The sequence below is a fragment of the Phoenix dactylifera genome, chromosome 13, assembly GCF_051530095.1.
Source record: "Phoenix dactylifera cultivar Ajwa chromosome 13, Ajwa_hap1_PhDact_Kaust_v1.1, whole genome shotgun sequence".
In the NCBI taxonomy this organism is placed as follows: Eukaryota; Viridiplantae; Streptophyta; class Magnoliopsida; order Arecales; family Arecaceae; genus Phoenix; species Phoenix dactylifera.
Window position 1 is genome coordinate 2129361 of NC_143202.1, and position 18882 is coordinate 2148242.

Below are 18882 nucleotides of genomic sequence, written 5' to 3' on the forward strand. Positions count from 1 at the left end.
CGATTTCATTAGGATGATCCATTTTCAGTGGGAGCACAGAGGAGAACCAAGTAACAAGAGGATATACCCAAGGTCTCCAAGTGGGAGATTGTTGGGGTATGTGGAGACCTTTGGTGATGAAGAGAATTGAAGGAGAATCAATTCTGCATAGTTCTGTCTGGCGGACTGTCAGAGTCGACTCGAGCTACAGTCGAGTCGACTCGGGAACAGTCGAGTCGACTCGAGGCCTGTCGAGTCGACCCGAGAGGAGAAAAGCCGCAAAAATTATGTTTCTGTCTGGACTGTCAGAGTCGGCTCGAGCTACAGTCGAGTCGACTCGAAGCATCGTCGAGTCGACTCGAACCACAGTCGAGTCGACTCGAGATCGTGCCAGTTAAACTGGAAATTGTCCAGACGTGCCAGAGTCGACTCGAACTTCAACCGAGTCGACTCGGGCTCGCGGGAAATCATACGGATGAGTTCTCTTTTGGTGTTTTGTTGGCGTTTCGACGGCTATGATCATCTGAAGGTCTTGAGACTATATATAGGACTCATGAGAGCCCTAGGGTAAGAGAATTGGCCGTATATTTAAGAGAGACTCTTGTTTGTGAGGCTAGGGTTCTAGAGAAGAAGAGGATTGGGATCCTACTTCTTGTGCAAAGGGAATTCTGTGTGAATCTCTTGTAGATCGATCGCTTGTGATCATTCGGGTGTGTGCTATCTCTGTAATCAGTTCATCCTAATTGAGATTTGGAGCGGTGGAGGACGTAGGCTATTTGTAGCCGAACCTCGTTACATCTTTGTGTTTGCTTTGCTATTTTCTTCCTTCTCCTTTCTTTGATCTTTGATAATCCGTTGCGGTGCTCAAGTGTTTTACCCTACTGATACCAGGGGTAATCTTTTGCCCTTCGTAGGCGGAGCGAAGAGGTGATCCTTGAGTCCGGTGTCGAGGGAGCGAGAGAGTGCTTATCCGTTTGTATCTCTCTTGCTTGTCCGACGTCGGTGGCGGCGCCGGTGTGAGTGGGTTCCGGCGTGGGCGCCGACAACAGCATCCTGTGCCATCCTCTTCTTCCGTTTGCTCCCAACTCTTCTTTGCAATCAAATCTTCAGCTTCCGGATCAAGCAACTCAGCCGCAAGCATCCCGAGCCTCACGGATCGGTTTCCACCCACGGACAAATTCCCCTGTTCCAAGATCACCGCCCAGCCGTCCGCCTCCTCCATCGCGTCCATTCTCAGCGCCGGATCCGGCCGAGATCAGCTCCAATGCTTCAGCCTCATGCGCCCAAGATCCAGCCGTTTGCCTCTAATGCATTGATCTCTAGCGCATTCCGAAGATCTATGGAGGGAGAGAGTTGATTATAAGAGGTAATCGGCTGAGAGGGGGGAGGGTTGTCCTTCATTCCCACACAAAAATGGAGGATCCCTCATTCGGAAAAACAGAGGCGTCGGGCTGCTACAGTGGAAGAAAACAAGAAAGAAGAAGAGAAAGGGAAACAGGGGATGCCCTGTTTCTGAAAATAAAAAGAAGAAAAAAATAGAGAGTGAGAAAGGGAGGGATGTTGATGTTTGTAATGGTTTGCTAATTCTGTTGGCAAAGGGTGATGGATGAATCCTTGTCATGTTGCTTTCATCAAGTATACTCTAAACTTTTATTCTAATTGTTTTATATCCATTGGTATGTTTTAAATTCTTGAATATTTATTTATTAGATAGATCTTTTATGATTTATATATATATTGATGCATGGATTGTTTCGATGTTTGATTTGTTGTAGACGTAACCGGCACGATAAATACTTAGATGTTGAATTCATGTTTTCAGATTGTATACTTCATGATTAGAACTACTCTATCATATTAATCTTTAATCAAGAATCGTCGAGTTTATTTATTGAAAGTAATATTGTCAAGGAGGATTCCGGATCCCTAGCCTTCTCTATATTCTTGAACTTTGTTTAATTAAATTAATCCTCTGCTTTTAACTTTTGAAAATTAACTGAAAATTACATCTAAAAATTACGCTAATAACCCATAGATCGTTTCCTGAGAAATCGACCTCGAACTTCCGAGTTATACTACTTATGCGATTCTCCTGCACTTGGGAGAGCAATTTTTCGAAAGCACCAAAGAAGATCAAATGTCTAAAGATAAAACTAGTCTACTAAAAGAATGGAGGTATGCACATAGTCATCTTAGAGACTTAATAATTGGTGATCCTTCACTAGGCATTAGGACTAGATCTTCTATTAGAGATGTTTGTAATCATCTTGCATTTGTTTCTCAAATAGAACCAAAATCTTTTGAAAAAGCTGAAAAAGATAATAATTAGTTAATGGCAATACAAGATGAACTAAATCAATTTGAAAGAAACAATGTTTGGAGTTTGGTTAGAAGACCTGAAAATATTTTTGTAATTGGGATAAAATGGGTTTTCAGAAATAAATTAAATGAGAATGGAATTATAATTAGAAATAAGGCTAGATTAGTTGCTAAAGGATATAATCAAGAAGAAGGAATTGATTTTGATGAAACTTTTGCACCTATAGCTAGACTTGAAGCTATAAGGCTACTACTTGCATTTGCATGCTTTATGGACTTTAAATTATTTCAGATGGATGTCAAAAGTGCATTTCTAAATGGTTTTATAACTGAAGAAGTTTATGTAGAACAGCCACACGAATTTGAAAATCATAAACTTCCAGATTATATTTTTAAATTGAATGAAGCACTTTATGGCTTGAAGCAAGCTCCTAGAGCTTGGTATGATAGATTAAGCAACTTTTTAATAAAGAGTAATTTTTCAAGAGGAAATGTTGATAAAACTCTGTTTATTAAAAAGAAAAATGCTGATATTCTGATTGTTTGGATATATGTTGATGATATTATATTTGGTTCTACTAATAAAAGTTTATATAAAGAATTTGCTAAGCTCATGTAAAGTGAGTTCGAGATGAGTTTGATGGGTGAACTCAACTTCTTCCTTGAACTCCAAATCAAGCAAATAAGAGATGAAATCTTCATCTGCCAAAGCAAATACACAAAGAAAATCTTAAAAAAGTTTGGTATGGAGGATTCAAAATCATTAGGTACTCCTATGAGCCTCTCTTATAAATTAGAAAAAGATGAGCATGGTAAATCCTTTGATTCAAAGCTGTATAGAGGAATGATTGGATTTTTACTTTATCTTACAGTAAGTAGACCTGATATAATGCATAGTATTTGTATGTATGCAAAATATCAAGTAAATCCTAAAGAATCACACTTAATTGCTGTTAAAAGGATATTAAGATACTTAAAAGGAACACAACATTTAGGTTTATGGTATTCTAAGACATCTACAATTGACTTAATTGGATATTCAGATGCTGATTTTGCTGGTTGTAGATTAGATAGAAAAAGTACAAGTAGAACTTGTCAATTTCTTGGAACAAACTTAACCTCTTGGTTTAGCAAGAAGTAAAATTCCATAGCACTATCTATAGTTGAGGCTGAATATATTGCTGCAGAAAGTTGCTGTGCCCAAATCCTATGGATTAAGCAATAACTCGATGACTATGGCATAAAACAAAATAAAATTTCTATAAGGTGTGACAACAGTAGTGCCATAAATCTGACCAAAAATCTCATATAACACTCAAGATCTAAACATATAGAAATCAGACATTATTTCATAAGAGATCATGCTCAAAATGGAGATATAAAAATGGAATTTATAAATACTGATAAACAAATTGTAGATATTTTCACTAAACCTCTTAATGAAGAAGTCTTTTGTAGATTTAGAGGTGAATTATGCATTTGTGATCCTTTTTGATGACTGATTACGAATGATAAATTGCATATTTTAATTGACTATTATTGGTTGAATTTTATTTGATTTGATATATGGTTTACAATTGATTTTTAAATCATATTTAAAAAGATTTTGTCTCTTGAATTGTCTGAGGAGTTGACTCATATAAATGAGGAGTCGACTCATGTAGTAAGGGACGACTCTTGAGATAAAAGAGTCGACCCCTAACCTACAGGAGACGACTCTTAAATTAAAAGGGTCGACTCCTAATCTACAGGATATGACTCATAAGTTGAATGAGTCGACAAACTATTTGAAACGGATTTTAAGGACTCTCTCTCTCTTTGAAACGTTGAACCTGAAACGTTTCATACCCCTTAGAGCGCCTTTCAGTCTTCAAACTCTCTTTCAAACAAAAACCTCCAAAATCCTAGAAAACCTTTTTGAGGTCCCGATTGATCTTCTAATGGTAAGAAAAAAACAACTTACATCCGGACCAAAGAGGAAGAATACCACTCCACAAACAGAGAGGAGAACGAAGATTAGGGCAGAGAAAGAAATGAATCCACAAAGGCAAAAAACACCGCCACCTCAATTCGTTATGCCCCTCTGTCACCTCCGTCCTCGGTTTCAAAATAAAGTCCCCTCTCCATAAGGAATGTCTCCACCGGAAGAAGAGTGGATTTTGAGTTTTTAGAAAAGAAAAAACTTTCCATTAGGGCAGAATCTAAAGGAGATGGGTTGGGAATATCTATGCTCACTAAATGTGCCGACCTACCCAGACTTGGTACGAGAGTTCTACAATAATGCCAGATTTAGCCAAGAACAGATCTCGTCCAAGGTTAAATATATCTCTATCTTGATTACAGAAGAGATTCTCAGAGATGCTCTTCGAATTCCAAATGATGGAGAGAATGGAGATCACCTAGAGAATAGGGTCGAAGGGATAAGCACCATTCTCAATAGGAAAATCACAAAAGATTGGACTGAAATCAGTGCCAATCAATTGAATGTTGAGATGCGTCTGCTGCATCACATGATCAACAAAATGTTCTTCCCGAAGACAGAAAAAATTGATCATGTCTTAGAAAGGGATATACTAGTAATGCATCATGTTATACAAGGACTTCCACTGAATCTATCCTGCTTAATGCTCAGATACATGGAAGCTTAAAGATAGAGAAAAGGAGCTTCACTTCCCTATGGTATGGTTCTGACTTTAGTCTTCACTTATTTCAATCTGAATCTAGAAGGGGAGACCAAGAAGGAACTATTGTCTTTAGATGTCTACAATGACAAATCACTGAAGAGAATGGGATTTGTCAAAACTGAGGGCAAATGGACTCATAAAGGGAAAGAAATTCAAGATGAAAGTGGTCAAGACCCTCCAACACCACTTAAAGGTAAAAGAATCTCTACTCAAGCACCTCCAAAAGAGCCTCCAGTCAGTCAACCTCCTCCAATCCAAAGACCATCGGATCCTCCACTCAGACTTGAGAAGTGGCAGTTAAAATTTATTGGAGACAACATCATAAAAGCAATGTTCAATTCAGGAGTCTGCTAGAATTCAGTTATTGATCTCACTGACTTGGTAAAATAAGTAAAATATGAACTGCAAGATTTAAAGCAACTAGCAGCTAATCAGCAAAGAAGAATTGCTACAATTGAAGGATAACTAAGGACTCAAAAAAATTCTGTTCAAGGCTCTATCTAAGAACTGAAAGAAGAACACACTCTTACTGGTTCTATCTCTGCACTAAACAGCAAGATTGAGAAGCTGATGGAAGAGCTAAAGGAAAATCAGTCTGGACCTTCATCTTCAAAATCCTAAACCTAGACTGAACCTAGACTGAACCTAACCTAAACTTAGACTGAACCCCTGTTTTCAAAATATAACTTTGTACTGAGCTATGTTTCATGTCTATTTGGCACACTTGTATACTGATTGATACCAATTGATACCAAATGTATCTTTTTTATTTATCTAGTGTACTTTATTTATCAATTACAATGAATACTTGCCTTTCTTGAAAAATATATTTTCTTGGATTGTATGTTGCTCTGATATATATATTAAGTCTGAGACCCTCTCTTCTTAACACAACTGTTAATTAATCCTTAATGATTAAGCTCACAAAAAGAGGGAAATTGAAATCATTTTTCTTTCCTTCCTTTTGTTGATGACAAAAAGGGGGAGAAATGTAAAAAAAATTCCAATCTGAGAAATGAGAAATGTGAAAAGAATTCAGAATTCAAATCTCTATACTAAAGATAATATATAGGGGAAGATTTAAATTATAATATACAGATATGGAATGGGAATAGTATTGTGGTACTGCACTATTAACAAGCTTAAGAAAAGAAGAAGAAAAAGAACTCTGCATAATTTGAATGTTTGAAACTGATAGGGGAAGATTTTTCTCCTTAACTTGTTGAAATTATGCATATATCTCTGAATGCCATATTTGTTCGAAACTTTATTACAAAATTTCTTATAATTACTGTAAAATTTATTGCGAAATTCTTTTAAACTCAATAGTTTTGTCATCATCAAAAAGAGAAAGATTGTCAACCCTAAAGGATGAATTTTGATGATTACAAAACACTTGAGATGATGTTGTGTACTAATAATGTTGGCTTAATTGTGAAGTTTTATAAGTCAAGAAAATCAGAAGAAATGAAGCACTGCAAAATCATAAGTTCTTCGCAAACACTTCATTGGATATGTTCTAAAAGGAAAATGATCTTAATCTAATCCATGAAGATCAAAGATGAAGTCTAAAATTTTCTGTTTGAAAAATTTGAGTCAACCCCTAAGCAAAAAGGACAAGTTTGAGTTGACTCTAGCATGTTTTCTTCAAGTGGCATAGTCAATGAGTTGACCCCCGCAAAACATGAGTTGATCCTTGTGTAGCTCAAATTTAACAGAGAGCCTTTACCGCCTGAGACAAAGTTTGAAGAGTCGATCCTTGTTTCAAATGAGTCGACCCCCAAAATTGAAGAGTCGACCCCAGTTCAGTCTCAGCGTCAGTCAGAAAAATTAGTGCATGAGTCGATCCTTGTATTTAAAGAGGCAACTCCTAAAGTAGATGAGTCGAACCTTAAGGTTAAAGAGTCAAAATTATCACAGCAAGAGCTATCTCAATATCTTGAAGTGCCGACCCCGGATAAACATGAGTCGACCCCTGAGTTACATGAGTCGACCCTTGTACTGCTGGGACCACAACGGGAAGCTTGCAACAACTTTTGTCTTCTTATGTAACAGAAAAAATTCCCATCAGAACGGAAAAAAAGGAATTCAAATCCCTATGAAGAACTCGTCTATAAATTTAAGAAAACTTTAGGAAGGAAACAATAAGGAAAGGAAAAAGATTCTACTAAGAAATAAAAGTTTTAACTAGGAAAAAGAGAAGAAAAAGCTAAACAGTTCATCATCCTCACCGGCACTCATTTGAAACTTACTCCAGTGAGAAAATCAGTCGAAGCTTCTTATTGAATCGAGAAGAGTTGTTGCTCAAGCATTGGGACATTCTTCCACAGCCAACTTCTTCATCTGCTTTAGTTTTTATTTTTATTGATTTATTCTATATACTCTGAAGCTTTAAGTTTTCTGGTTACAACATTCATTTATTTGGATTACTGTTGCTGTAATAGTTTCATTTATTTGAAACTTGTAAAGGCTTTTCCAAGCCTTAATTGGAAGTTGTTGAATCGGGAGTATTCAGCAAGAAAAATAGTTTCTGGTTGGTTTGGCTGAAAACCAACTGGGTTGTTTGTGAGCCCGAAAAAACAAACAGTATAAAGTTTTTGGTTGGTTTGTCTGAAAACTAACTGGGTTGTTTGTGAGCCCGCAAAACAAACGGTGATAGGTTTTCGGTTGGTTGCCTAGGAAAACCAACCGAATTTTTGATTATGAGCCCGAAAAATAATCAGGCTGTAATCTGCTGGGTTATAGTGAAATCTCAAGCTAGGCTTGGGGAGTGGATGTAGGTGCTGAGAGTACACCGAACCACTATAAACTTTGGTGTTTGTGTGTATGGTTTATCTCTCTTCTTCCACTGCATATTTCTGATTGCTTTCCTCATCTTATTCACTGCTTTATTTGTGCAATCTTATTTCCGCTGCTAAATCTATAAGTTATTGAAAGATAACAGTAACTCACATTCTTCACACTTTTAATTTTAAAAGATCCAATTCACCCCCTCCCCCCCGCCCCCCTCTTGGGCTGCACCTCTGGGCAACATGTCATGTTATATAAGCTGAAGAAAAGTTGAAGGTAGCCGAGTTGAAATTGCTCAAGATGGAGGCAAAGCTGAAAGCTAAACTCCAATTAACTGAGAAGAAGCTGAAGGAGTATGAGGAAAAAGCTAAAGTGACAGAAACCCAAGCTACTATGGTGAGGTCTACTACCAGAGCCACAAAACTACAACTTGCCGAGTCCAAAGAAAGAATTTGCACAGTCGAGCAACAAATTGCTAAAGCAGTAGAGAAGACTGCCCAGTTTGAAGAAAGAGCTGTTAAGGCTGTTGAAAACTATATGGTTTTGGTAGAGTCAAGCTTGAGTTCACTGAGTGTTCTGCTAACTCCTTCATGAAGGGCTTCAAGGACTATTGAGCCCAAGTAGAGAAGCTCTTTCTAGAAGCCGATCTCGGCAACATCTAGCTAGGTTTGGTGGTGACAACAAGGGAAAAGATGAGGATGGCAATACTATGCCTGCTGATAGCTAGGCTTCAAAAGCCTTTACAATCTTCATTTTTTTATATATTTTATGCTCGACTATACCAAGCTTTGTGTAAAAACTTTTTTGGTTTGTTATATTGAGCTCTATGTAAATATAAAGCATTATTTATGAAGAAATTTCTCTCAAAAAATTTTGGAAAGTATTTGAGTTCATTTAGAGCACTTATCTTGCAGATCAGCTATAACTGATGTATTTTTAGAATTTCGCTAAGCATTGATTCATAGTAGAATGTCTAAGAGTTCAATCATTTGCCTTCCATTTGTTGGCTATCATTTTGACATCCCCATCCTTAGCTTGTTTGCATTAATTCAATCGATTAGGTTCATAGTCAACTTTTTACTAGAATGATCAAACCGAGCATATCTTCTCATCTGAGTTTAACTTTTGTTAGTTCTTTTTCATTGACTTGAGGGTTGGTATATCGGAGGTCCCAGTCAATCCTGGGTTGTCTTTGCATGAGTACCAAGAATTCCGCTCCGAGTTTGACTCATTAGCCGAGTGAGTTCGAATAACGGAGGTGTCGATTAATTTTGAGGTGTCCCCATGGGAGTAATTGGTCCTTTCACTGGGCACTCCCTAGCCTTATAGGATTTCAGATCGAGGTCCCAGGTATTCCTAGGTTGTCCCTATTTCATATATCAATAATCTTCATCCGATCTGAACTACTTAATCGCTTTATGATAGATGTTGACTTGAAATACTTTGTTAGTTTTGTGGAAAGAAAATTTATCGAACATCATTTCGTAGTACAATAAGCCTTACTAACAGTAAGCCCTTAAGTTGTTAGAGTTTCAAGTTTGTGGTACCGATGTGCCGCCAAGATGTTCAAGCTTGTAAGTTCTTGGGTGTATCACTTCGATTTTGCGATATGACCCCTCCTAGTTCAGAGCTAACTTCCCTTATTCTCTGGGTTGTGATACCTCTGCCTTCCCGAGGACGAGATTGCTAGGTCAAAATAATTTTTCTTTAACTCGAAAATTATAATTTCGAGCTATTCTTTGTTGGTAGGCTGCCGTGTGAATTTGAGCTTACTCCCTTATTTCATCAAGGAGATCTAAATTAGCTCAGAGATGATTTGAATTTCTCTGTTCGCACAAGTACTCCACCCGAAGTGATGGAAGACCGATTTCAAGTGGGATCACAGCTTCTAAGCCAAAGGCAAGGTTGAAGGATGTTTTTTTTATAGGAGTCTGATGAGTAGTTCGATATGCCCAGAGATTGATGTATAATTCTTCTACCCAAATCTCTTTTACTCAGTCTAGTCTTGCCTTCAAGCCCTGCAAAATAGTCCAATTAGTTGCCTTGGTTTCTCCATTAGCTTGAGGATTTCCGATCGAGGTAAACTGATGAATTACACCAGTTCAATGCAAAATTCTTGAAATCGAGCATTATTGAACTAGCAGCCATTGTCTATAATGATTGCTTGAGGAAGTTTGAACCGACAAATTATTACCCTCCAAATGAAGTCACGGGCTTCTTCTTTCATTTTCCAAGTTAATGGTTCAATGTTGATCTATTTGGTAAAAAAGTCGATGGCCATAATTAGAAATTTTCACTATCCGATTGCCAGTAGGAATGGTCCAAAGATATCCATCCCCCCATGTGCAAAAGGCCATGGGCACTAAGCAGTGTTAGTTGTATAGCTGGCTATCATTGGATGTTTGCATGCCATTGATATTAATTGTAGCTTTTGATAAAGTTGGCAGCATCTTATTGTAAGATCAGCCGGTAATAATTTTATTTTAGTTCCTTCTATGCTAGCAATTGCCCCTCAGACAATTGCCGCAAATACCTTCACATACCTCTCAAAGAGCATAATTTGCTTTGGTTGGACAAAGACATCTGAGGACAGGCAAAGAGAAGGACCTTATGTACAATTTATCTTCAAGCAGGATATAGTGCGAGGCTTGATGCTTCAATCTCCATGCTTCAGCATGATCATCAGGCAACTTTCTCCTTTTGAGGTAATCGACGAAGGGATCCATCCATCTTAGCTCCAAATGAGTGTCCATTACCAAGCTAGTTTCTTCAATACTTGGTGTTTCCACTATCTAAAAATAAGATGCCCTTTTTAGGTCAGTAGATTTCGAAGTCATTAATTTGGAGAGAAGATTAGCTTTGGCATTTTTTGAAATGCCAAAGAGATATCCTATACTTTCAGCATATATTTTATTATTGAAGGATCCCATGCTTCAAATTCTTTTCAGACTTAACTGACAACCAACAGTGAATCACTGAAAGCTTTGAAATGTTGCACACTAAGCTTCTTGGCAAGTTTGAGACCGATGATAAGAGCTTAATATTAGGCTTCATTATTTGAGTCCTAAAACTCAAGCCACAGAGCATATTCTGCAACAACTCCTTCTGGGCCGGTAAGAATCAACCCTACTCCACTTCCTCCCGAGCTAGAAGATCCATCGACTTGAAGAATCCAGAACTACTTGGGTATCCTCTATTTCTATTCTACCTTGGGCTTTTCTTCATCAGGAATAACACATTTCATAAAGAAGTTAGATAATTCTTGAGCTTTGATTGCTAGCCGAGGTTGATATTGGAGATCAAATTCTGTAATTTCAACAACCTATTTCGCTAACTGACCTGAAGTTTCAAGCCTTTGAAGAATTTGCCTTATTGGTTGGTTAGTCAGCACTATGATTGAATGAGCTTGAAAGTATATTCGGAGCTTTCAAGCTAAGATTATAAGGGCATAAGCCATATTCTCTAACTTTGTGTATCTCATTTCTGCATCCCAAAGAACTCTTGATATAATAGATCGGTTTTTGAAGTCCTTCTTCTTCAAGGGTGAGCACTGACCTCATGGCAAGGGGAGAAAAAGCCAAGTATAAATAGAGCATTTCTCCTAGCTTCAGCTTGGTGAGAAAGGGCGATGAACTGAGGTATTCTTTGAGTTAGTTAAAAGCAATCCTGACACTCCTCGGTCCACTAAAAATTTCTTGTTTGCTTCAATGCCTTTAAAAGGGCAGGTATTTGTTGGATCAAGCGCTTACCACCATACCGAAAGCAATTGCTGTTAGTAAAGACACAACTTTATTTTCTTAAGTCGAGGCTGACCACCGCAGGGCACCCTCCACGGCTATCAATGACAGAGCAGAGCCCCGTACTAAGTGACAAGTAGGCAAGAGGGGCTTTGCAATGCACTCCCATAAGCGCATCGGCAGGCTGGGCTGTCAAGCACCGATGCCACCATGTGGCCCCCATAAGCTACACGTGGCAGCAAACCCCTAAAGGGGGCTTGGAATAATCCCAATAATCCTCCCCAAGCGACACCTTGGGGGTTCGAACCTGCAACCTCGCTCTGATACCACTTGTTGGATCAAATGCTTACCACCATACCAAAAGCAATTGCTGTTAGTAAAGGTGCAACTTTATTTTCTTAAGCCGAGGCTGACGACCGCAGGGCACCCCCCACGGCTATCAACGGCAGAGCAGAGCCCCATACTAAGTAACAGGTAGGCAGGAGGGGCTTCGCAATGCGCCCCCATAACCGCATCAGCGAGCTGGGCTGTCAAGCACCGATGCCACCATGTGGCCCTCCATAAGCCACATGTGGCAGCGAACCCCTAAGGAGGGGCTTGGAATAATCCCAATAGTATCTTTCCACTAATCTTGATACAAATCTGATGAGAGCAGTGAAAGTATATTTGCTCCAAATCTTGACACAAATCTTGAATTTTCTTTGGATTTGTCTCGATCCCACGTTGTATCACCATAAACCCCAAAAAAATTTCCAAGGTAACACTGAAAGTATATTTGCTTGGATTGAGCTTCATGCGATATTTTTTATGGGTTGTGAAGGCCTCCTCCAAATCATCGATGTGCTGCTCAGGTTCTCGATTTTTCATGAGTATATCATCAACATAGACCTCCATATTTTGTTGATCTGTTCTTTAAATTTTTTTTAACTAGCTGTTGATCAATCGCTTCTGTATTTTTCAAGCTAAAAAGCATGACCCTATAACAAAAAAGACCCTTGTTAGCAGTAAAAGCGGTTTTCTCTCAACCTTGGGAGCCATTTAGATTTAGTTGTAGCCTGAGAAAGTATCCATAGAAGTCAGCAGTTAATGTCTCAAGATTGCATCGACAAACTGGTCAATTCTTGAAAGAGAGAAGCTAACAATTGGGCAGGCTTTATTGAGATTGGTATAGTTGATGCAGACACACCATTTTTATTAGCTTTCTTCACTAAAACAATATTAGCCAGCTAGTCAAGGTAGTTGACTTTGCGGACAAAGCCAACTTCCAAAAGTTTGTGAACTTCTTTATCAATAATTTGTTGCCTTTTTTGAAGCCAAGCTCTACTTTTTTTAATACATAGGTTAGTACATCGGATTCATGTTAAGCCTGTGAACAATAACGTCAGGACTTACAACTGGCATATCAGAGGCCGATCCAGTAAGGAATCTACATTAGCTCCAAAGAAGCTAATAAGCTGCGGTCAGGTCACTTCATCCAATTACGAGCTGATCTTGATCGTTTGGCTAGTGTCGCCTTCATTAAGAAGAATTGAGAAGAATTCTTTAGCTGGCTCACTTTATTGCTCTTTCAAATTGTCTCTAACATCTAAGCCTTCAATGGGAAGTGCTTCAGCGGGCTTTTTTTCTTTGAGTGTGGCATTGATGAGATAATGCTTGGTCACCTCAAACTTCATTGTCTTCATTTTTGGTGAGGAACCTCATCAGTAGATGGTAGATTGACACTATAACTTGGAAGGTGTTCAAGTTAGGCTGACCCAAAATTGCATTGTATGCAAAGGAAACCTTGACCACCAAAAAGTCCAATTTTACGATAGCTTGTTGTGGTTCTCAACCGGTAGTAACGAGAAGGTTGATGATATCTTCCATAGGGTCAGGATCTTCTAAAAAACTGACAGGATGAGAATTGATTCTTCTCAACCAATTTGATGGCAAGTTTATTTTTTGAAAGGCATCGTAAAACAATACATTGGTTGAACTTTGATTATTAATCATAATCCTTTTTACATTATAATTTAAAATGATAAGAAAGATTAGATCAGCATCATCATGTGAAGTTTGAACTCCTTCCAGGTCAGTGTCGGAAAAGGAGATGGCATCCTAGTCCTTTATCTCTTTGGTGTTGTATCCCCATCTCGGTCATCTTGACCATGGCTTCTCGACGAGCTCATGTTGCCGCCAACATGACATCCGAAAATGGTGTTGATGACTCCTATCGTTGGTCGATTATAATGAGGTTCCTCAGGAGGGTGCCAATTTGGATTTGTTTCCTCCCAATCTCATTGGTCATTGACAAACTGACTAAGGTATCCACATCGGATAGGAGCTTCATCAGCTGAATGTACTTCTTAGTATTGTGGCCATGGTCCCGATGAAACTTCTAGTGCTTATTCTAATCTCTTTTATTTGTCAGGACCTTCATTCTCTATGCTGCTTGCAGATATCCTCGACTGTCAATCTCCATGAGGATCTAGACTCTTAAATGAACTGAGAGGAGTGTACCTCTCAAACTTCCAAGGTGGGCTCCTCATCCAACGTGAACTTCTTTCGTCTTGATGGGACCTCCTCCTCAGCTCATCCCTCTAATCTCTATTTCTTTTGTTCTTTTTGTCGGGCTTATCCAGGCTGACTCTCACCGAGATGACATTGCTTTCTCTGCATTAGCATATTTTTCATCCTGAGCCAGTAGCTCAGTAAAGTCCTTGGAGCACTTTTTCTCTAGAGAGAAGGAAGCAGGATGGCCTTAATCTGCTCTTCATAGAGGACATAGCGACCGACTAACTCAGGTCGCAAACTTCTAATATTGCCACATTAAAGCAGTTGATAAAAATCTTGGAGGGACTCTCCTTCCCTCTGCTTGATATTTAACAAGGCATTGGAGCCTCGGTGTTGCCTCCTACCATTGACAAAATGCACCGTAAATAAGTGACCAAGCTGCTTGAAGGAGTGGATTGAGCCTAGCTGGAGTCCATAATACCAAAACAGAGTTGGCTTTTGAAGTATGGTAGGGAATGCTCGATAAAGCATGGTATCGATAGGACTCGAAAGCATCATGAAAGCTTTAAATCTTTCTAAGTGATCCAAAGGATCCGAGGTGCCATTGTAGAACTATAATTGAGGCATTTTTAAATTGAGTTGGGATTGGTTTCTCTATTTATTTTAAGAGAAAAGAGGCTTTGAAGTGAAATCAAGATCATTTGCATGCCCTGATGTCTGTCCTCTCATGGCCTTAATTTGATGATTCATCTTCTTAATTTTTCAATCGAGGTCGGCTTTCGGAGGGAGGGGGTGGAAGAATGACCCAAAGTAGAGTCTTTATCAGAATGATGACTTGTTGAATGGTGCCGATCATTCCATTCAAAACTCCTTGAACAAGTATGTTGATTTTGTTCAACTCTCCCAGAGCTTTGGGAATGAGAATGGTGGCTAGGAGTAGGAGCCAAGGTTGGATTTGGCTCATCTGACCACTATTAATTAGTGGTTGCTTGTTACAAACTTTGAACAACAACTGTTAAAGTTTGCACTGCTGCACAAATAGATTAAACTGCTAAAGTATAACAAGTGCTGCTTGCTGAGGTGGGGGAGCTTGTGGTGGACTCTGTCGAGAGGAATTCGATTCTGGTTAAGCTTGCCGACGTGAAGCGGTGGATGCATCTCAACTTCTTCTTGACTTTATAGCTGAAACTTCAAGTCTCTCTCACACTTTCGAACAAGAATAACACTTCTTCTAGCGTCAATCTGTTGCCGCTAGAATCCAAGGCCATTTGAAGTCGGTTAAGCCCTGAGGTGAGATTGAGGTCGGCTGCAATCTAAAAATGAAAAGCTTCGAGGTAATTGATAGTGAAGAAACCGGTGATGTGGCCGACTGTACTTTCAGAATGCAAATCCGACCTAAAATAAAATTATCTTGCCGGAGGTTTTCCACCAGGGGACCCTCCAACGGTCAAGTCAGTCAAATTCTAAAAAAATAATTGTTGCCCAAGGTGACAACCCAAGAGGGAGGGTGAATTGGGTTTTTTAAATCTTTGGTGCTTTAAAAGTTTTCTTCGTTAAGTGTCGTGGATGCTTTCTTAAACTACTTGAATGAATTAAACTAGAGCAAAGATGAAAGACAATACAAGAATAAGCACAAGAACAAGTACAACACAAACACAACGATATATAGTGGTTCGGTGTACTCCAAGGCACCTACGTCCACTTCCCAAGCGTCCCCTTGAGAATTTTACTATAACTCTTCGGATTATAGTACGATTGTTTTCTGAGCTCACAATCCAAAATCTTTACAATTGGTTTTACGGGATGACCAATTAAACCTAACCATTAGTTTTACGGGCTCACCAACAACCTACGTTGGTTTTACGGGCTTACCAACAACCTACGTTAATTTTACGGGCTTACCAATAACCTACAATGTTGGTTTTACGGGCTTACCAACAAACCTTGTGGAGTGATTGATTAAAACCCCATTTGATTTTGATGAGCTCAAAGCATTTGAGTATATCTTTTGATTACTAATGAATTCAATTGAGTGTTTCAGTGAAAATCCTGTCTAAGTGTCCCAAGACTTGGTTCATAATTTTTGGATAAGTTAAGGAGTCTGTTTGAACCAATGTCTGAGACTCGAGTCGACTCCCGAGTATCACGAGTCGACTCCAAGCGTATCAAGTTCACTGGCACGAGCTCGAGTCGACTCCAGATAAGTACGAGTCGACTCCGACTGAGAACAGACAGAAGGACAGAAAGCTTCAACTCAGAACCTGTCAGCGAGTCGACTCCCGAAGTGCGCGAGTCGACTCCGATGTTCACCGAGTCGACTCCAAGGAAGTAAGAGTCGACTCCAAGCAGTCACAGGCAGAAAAGTCAGAGAATAGTTTTCGGGTCTGAGATTCGAGTCGACTCCAGTGGAACGCGAGTCGACTCCGATAGGTGGCAAGTCGACTCCAGAGAAAGCAAGAGTCGACTCTCAGCGGTACACAAAGAAAAAGTCAGAGAGCATTTTATGGACTCTGAGATTCGAGTCGACTCCCGCAGTACGCGAGTCGACTCCGAGACTCCGCGATCATCAACAGACAGAAGATCAAGTTACTGCCTCTGAGATTCGAGTCGACTCCCAGACATCTCGAGTCGACTCCAAGACAGCTTCACATCAAAAGGCAGAAGACCAAGTTTCGAAAACTGAGAGCCGAGTCGACTCCGAGGAAATTCGAGTCGACTCCAAGACTGGACGAGCCAAAAGACAGAGGATCGGGAGTTCGGGCTCTGAGATTCGAGTCGACTCCCAGGACAGTCGAGTCGACTCGAGTGGACAAAATTCAAAATTGGATCCACGGACTTCAGTGGATGAGCCGACTCTAAAATTGCCAAGTCAGCTCCAGAAGTTGGCGAGTCGACTCCAGGTCAAGACGAGTCGACTCCCAGTCGTGAAGGCAACTTTAATTCAAATTTGGAACAGTTGCCGAGTCGACTCCGGAAAAGCTTGAGTCGACTCCCGCTACAGCCGAGTCGACTCCTGATCGCGCGAGTCGACTCCAACCCACCAACGGTCATATTGTCAGGCTGCGCAGAGTGTTCAGAACGGGCAGAAAAAACACTCTAACGGCTAGTTTCCGTGGGGGTTGGCTTAAATAGCCACAGAGGACTGTAGCAAGGTAGAGAACAACCATTCCACTCCAACTAATCAAGCATTCAAGCTCTGCAACGTGCTCTTCAACGAAAAAGAGGAAGATCTGCACTTACTGCTTCCAACTACATCTTCCCAGCAATTAAAGCCTCCTTCTCCTGCATTCAAGTCGACTACTCTTTCAAGAGGAGACCAGAAGTTTAAGAAGCCATTCCTCATCTCCAATCTAAAAGCGTTTGAGGCTTCTTAACTTCATTTATTGTTCATATTGTTTTCATCTGCTTTTTGAGAAGCTCATTTTCTGTTTCTTTCTACAACTTGTATTTACTTGGTTCAATCGGGGATTGAATCAAGGGGATTGAGGTTGGTTGGTGAGCCGAGTTAAAACCAACGTGTGTAAGGGTTTGATTGTGATCCCGGGAAAACAATCGGGGCGGTTCTAGTCGGTGAGCCTGGAAAAACCGACCGAGTTCGTTGTGAGCTCGTAAAACAACAAGTTTGGTTGTGAGCTTGGAAAACAACCGGCTGTAATCCAAGGGGGTTATAGTGAATTCCCAAGTGAGACTTGGGGAGTGGACGTAGGAGCAAGGGTTAGCTCCGAACCACTATAAAACCTTGTGTTTGTGTTAGATTGTCTCTCTTCTTCTTCCCCTCACATCACTCACAGCACTTAGCATTAATTAAATAACTTACAATAGTTTTTAATTAGTCAACCACATCGTTTTAATTATTCAAATTATTTTAAAACCCAATTCACCCCCCCCCCCCCCCCCCCCCTCTTGGGTTGTCTATCTGGGCAACAAACCTTACAATAAAAATAATGAAGAAAGAATACAAGCTCCTAAGTGAGCAAATTAAGTAAATATCCACCAAAAGAAGAGATAGAAAATAGTTATCACTTTGAAAATGCTTTTCTCTTCTTTCCCAAGGTTGCTTCACTCCTCAATGGGTTGGTAGAGCTCTTGATGTCACTTTGAATATGCTCAACCACCTCCTTTTGGCACTTTGAATGAAGCTTTGGAATGCACCTTGCCTTGCTAGGGTTTTCCTCTTGAATGCACTTGTTAACTCCCCACAGATAGTTTCTTCTGATGAATAGTCCCTCTTAAATAGCTCTTCAACCTCCAAATAGACCTTCCTAGCCGTTGGATTGAAGAAACCAGCCGTTTATAGTCATTGGGGACTGAAAAAAGAATTCTGCACAACTAGCCATTGGGCTATCACCCGTGCTCGGGTCGACCCCAACTTTCCTCGGGTCGACCCCAGTGAAGGTGGGGTCGGTTCACTGGGGTCGACCCCAACTATCCTGGGGTCGGCTCCAACTGCATTGGGGTCGGCTCCAATTTTCTGGGGTCGGCTCCGCTATAATATTTTTAGAAAATCCATTTCTACATAGCAAGCTTGAGGTCGGCTCTGACTTTTCTGGGGTCGGCTCTTACTAACTTGGGGACGGCTCCTACTTTCTTGGGGTCGACTCCACTCCCTTTGGGGTCGACTCAACATTATGCCATTGAACCAAAATGTGTCGTTTGACTCCCAACTTTATCTAAAAGTTTCAGGGTCGACTCCAACCTTTCTAGAAATTTTTGAGTTGACTCTGAGCATCGTGCCAAGCGTCCCACTCCATGCCAAATGTATCAGGATCGGCTCCAAACCTTTTAGGGTCGACTCTAACCATGATTCTCTACATCTTAGAGTTAGCCTTGCACAAAGGATCATTAAAATATAATTCAAGTAAATTAGGATGCATGGCGCA